This window comes from Pollicipes pollicipes, unplaced genomic scaffold (assembly GCF_011947565.3).
Source record: "Pollicipes pollicipes isolate AB1234 unplaced genomic scaffold, Ppol_2.1 Scaffold_4002;HRSCAF=4701_pilon_pilon_pilon, whole genome shotgun sequence".
Classification (NCBI taxonomy): Eukaryota; Metazoa; Arthropoda; class Thecostraca; order Pollicipedomorpha; family Pollicipedidae; genus Pollicipes; species Pollicipes pollicipes.
This window is the reverse complement of record NW_023596420.1, coordinates 31,957,815-31,962,124: the sequence shown is the minus strand read 5'-3', so window position 1 is coordinate 31,962,124 and position 4,310 is coordinate 31,957,815.

The following is a 4,310-nucleotide window of genomic DNA, read 5'->3' as shown; positions in this document are numbered from 1 at the left end:
TGCTCAACTCGCAAAATTAATGCAATACAGACTCATCCAACCGGGATTAGAGCACACGAATCGTAAATGGTTGAGCACTTAGTCGATATTGCATGACAAGCCTATAGCGACCCCATCCCTGGTGATGCCCAGATTCATATTGAGATATAATTGATATCTCAGTTATAAGAAAACTACTTTTTAACACTGAAGGACAGAGGGTTTATGAAAAACCAGGACACATATAAAATAGAAATTGGAAAATGACCGTGGCAGTCGAAGCACATCCAAAATGAAAGATACCCCATAACTGTAAAGAACATACAGCAACCTAGATCCCAAAAAACAGGAACATAATAAGTAGCTATTGCAGCCTTTGCACGGGCACAAGTTCCACGTCAGGAATCACTTGTCGCTAGGTACTCACCGATATGGATCTCCACTTGGCGCCTGGCGCTGTCGACTGTACGCGAACACGGACCAAATTATACAGGCGCCGCTTGAGCCCTAAGGTAGGCCAAGAGCCGCTGGCCAATTACGGAGAACAGACGGGGACGCCGACTGATGAGAGCCGGCCAGCCTGCGCGGCGAGTCGTCCAGACGCAAACAGTTCGAGAAAAACGACCCGTACACGACCCAAACACGACACGACTCAGGCACGACAACGCAGCCAACCCAGGCATAACGGGAAAAAGGCCGTAAACCCCCAACCACCACTCTGCGACTGCACCGCACGACCCCGAACCACGGCCCGTTCCCGGGAGACAACCGCACAGGGGAGCAGTCTTTAACGACAGAAACGGCCCCAATTACGGCTTCCATTCTCTTTAATGCTGCTGTTTAGGACTTGCCGAATTCTTAGAATTATCCATCGGCAAAACCCAGCTTAATAAAGGACAACTTAAACAAATCTACAAATTATTCTCAACTTCAAAACCAATAGGTCTGCCCAAGGAGAACAAGGCATACCTATGTAGCTTTACACCACCACTCAAAGTTGAATGAGGCCGCTCCGTAGATTGATGAAAAAAATTACGTTCTTTCCGTCCATATCCCTTTTGTGCGTTTTCATGACGTATTCAGCCCGGATTTCTTGGTGGAAAATACGCGTTCTCTCCAGTGCTAATCCTCTCCAAGAGCCAGACTTCGGAGCACATGATTCTGCGTGTCCGCACGAGTGTTAGGATGCTTTGTGACGTCATTGTAATACCTTACATAAAATTTCTCATTCCGATAGTTTGACATGAAAATTGGGTAAAGAACACATATGAAACGTCTGAATCGCTTTTTTACTCCATATGTGCTAAATCAACGTTATGTTTATGTATGTATTTATATATATTTAAATGCATGGCTTACTGTGACGTCATCTGTTTTCATATCAATTTCATTGTGTAATCCAGACAAGTTTAATCATGTCGTGACAGCTGATCCCGCGTTACTTCTCCTTGGCTATCCGCCTCGCCAGGAGTGCCGATTGTTGTTTGCGGTTCGGCGTTCTGGTTTCCGTGTGGGGTAGGGAGTGTCGTCGGTAGACGGTAGGTGAGTTGAAAATGTGCTGGTGAGCGGGGTCATACCTGAGTGCGTAGTGCATTGTGATGAAAGTTGTGTGCCGTTGCCAATGTTGAAAAATGATTCAGCTGAAACCCGCCAGCAGCGTGCCTCTTTCAGTCGTGGTGAGTGCGGCGCGCGGCCTTGCCGATTTTCGGGACGGGCTCACGCCTCACGTGGAACACGGAGAACAATTTTTCGTATTCTTTCCAGTGTACATTTGTGGGGACTAAAATGTCTTGGGGCGAAAAACACCAATGCACACCCAAATTTCAGACACTGGCCTCAATCCCCCACAGAGCATCAGTAACATGAACTGCGCGAAAGTAAACCACACACAGCGACGCAAGTCAAGGTTGGTGAAATTATTTTGCCTCTTCCGCGCCACGCAATTTGCACCTAGCAAAAATAAACCTATGGATGGCGATACACAGGGATGGCAGGGGGTTGGAATTTTCCACCTTTACATGGGGGTTTGAACTGAAAACGTCATATGATCGCCGTGATATTATAGGTGTTTTCTGCGTTTGGTCAAAAACAGCGTGGGTGCTGATACATTCGCAAAAGCGATAATGCGGTACATATGATACAATCTGCGAAAGGTGATTGGCTGTTAGTAAGATTTCGCTGCTGAATGCGCGTCGCCAACGTAAGCGTGAGCGCTTCCGGGTTGTGGCGGCACTCGTCGTCAACGAGGTGTTTTTCCTTATATCTAGGCCATGGGACAAAGTTATAAAAAAGAACACCAGTGTCTGCAAAAAGATACGGCAACCGTAAAAAAGAATGGCGTTTTCCTGAACGCTTTAACAGAGAAGACGCGACGGCGAATCTGTGCTTTTTCTCCCGTTGGCGTCTTTTTCTTCTCACCTATTTCTCACGGATAGCTCGGTTGCCGCCGTGTGCACCATAGCAAAGAATCTTGCACGCGTCTCTGGATCAGCTAGGCATGGTAAAACTACGGAGACATTACAGTGACTTTAGATACATATTTTGCTAAATATTTAACACATATTGCACGACAAATTTAAATCTGGAACAAAAAATTGTGTCCTTCAAGTGCAACCTCTTAGGCTGTATTACCGTGAACCCCCGTTGAGACTTTGGAAGGGGGCTCATGGTGAAATGCGGTGTTATGACCGGAAACCGGTGCGGAAATTGTAATAAAACCTGCAATTTGATAGTCCCACGAGCTGTGCAAGTGTGGAATCACACTCATTTTACAAAACAGTGTGAATCAGGTGTCTGAAATAGGTGTGATCACTGATGATGTGTGCCAGTGGCTTGTATTGATCTTGGCGTGATGGAGAGTGTGCATGCGAGGTTTGCACTTCTCAGAGATAACATTTTTTGTATACTTTAAGTCGACTGACTCCCAATAAAATGTGATATATCCATACCTGCCTTTATATGTTCGTGTTTGAACAGGACAAGGTAGTGATGCTTGTAAAATGAAAGAAACCAGCATCTATGCTCCAGGTGTGTGTGGGCTAGTCAGTGCAGCTCATTGATGCACTTGTTTAGTATAAGTTCACATGATACAGCTTTGCAGCATTGCCTTTCCCTTAATAATTCTGAACTTTGTACGCAGGCAAGCATTACTTGTGAGTCAGCAATGTCATAGTCACTGCAACTTGTGAGATGCTGGGTACTGAGAAAAGTGGAGAAGCATCGCTGTTGGCTCCTTGGATAGCACTTGATAATATTTTCATCAACAGCCCTGTGTGCATCAACACCTTTACCAGTTCCTTGCATTTCACCCATCTAACCATAACTATATGCACTTGTCGTGTCTCCAGAGGTGTGCAAGGTCAGCAGGTTTGCAGTGTCATTTCACATGTAATATGCCTTTGTTATACATGTGTTATTACTTGTGTGAAGAACATTTTTGAGTGAAGCAGCCTGATGGCTGCAACATGTTGCGTGGCTGTGGAAGCAGATGTGTTTGCATCTTTGCCACCCATGTTTTGGGGATTTCCAAAGCAGGCTGAGCAAGTGATGTCACTTATTGGTTGTGTGCTTCGCTGAAAGTGATTTGTATATTGTATCATGTGTTTTTGGTCAACCATAAGTCAGATGCGGAGTTAATACAATAATACATGCTTGACCCATCTTTTCTTGATGGAATGTATTATGAATGCAGCAGGGACTGCAATAAAAAACTATGTCATTTTTCATTATATCATGCCATTGGACAACACTGAAGTCGTGCCACAGTGGCACTGTTGACCCATGCCATTTCACAATGTATCACATTGGTTGACTACTCTATGTCAAGCCTGTGAAACAACAGCTTATAATTTATGAATGAATTGTAACAACTGATTTAACAACACCAAAGGACTATCAACAGTGAGAATGCTGTTGCACCACAATGGTTATATCAGGGTTCACTCGTAAGTACGTAATTAATCCTTAGCAAAAAAGGTAACTCCACCTTACGATCTTTACCATACAAATAACAATGATTTGGCAATGAATTCATGGCAATGTTACAGATTTATTAATTTTTGCATGCAACTGCATTTCCAGTTACAAATAACCAAAAGTAACTACTGTGCACATCACATGATATTAATTTCGGGACCACAGCACTGCAGACAAGGATAGTCAACAATACAGTATTCACACCGTCAACAGTCCTTAGTAGCTCTCGGTACGAGGTTCATGACAGTCTTCACAGCATATCGTCCTTTGATACTAATAATGCGACCTAGAAGCTGGCGATCGCTGCGTTGCGTATGTCAACCACCTCACCAAAGCTTTTCTCACAAACAGCACCA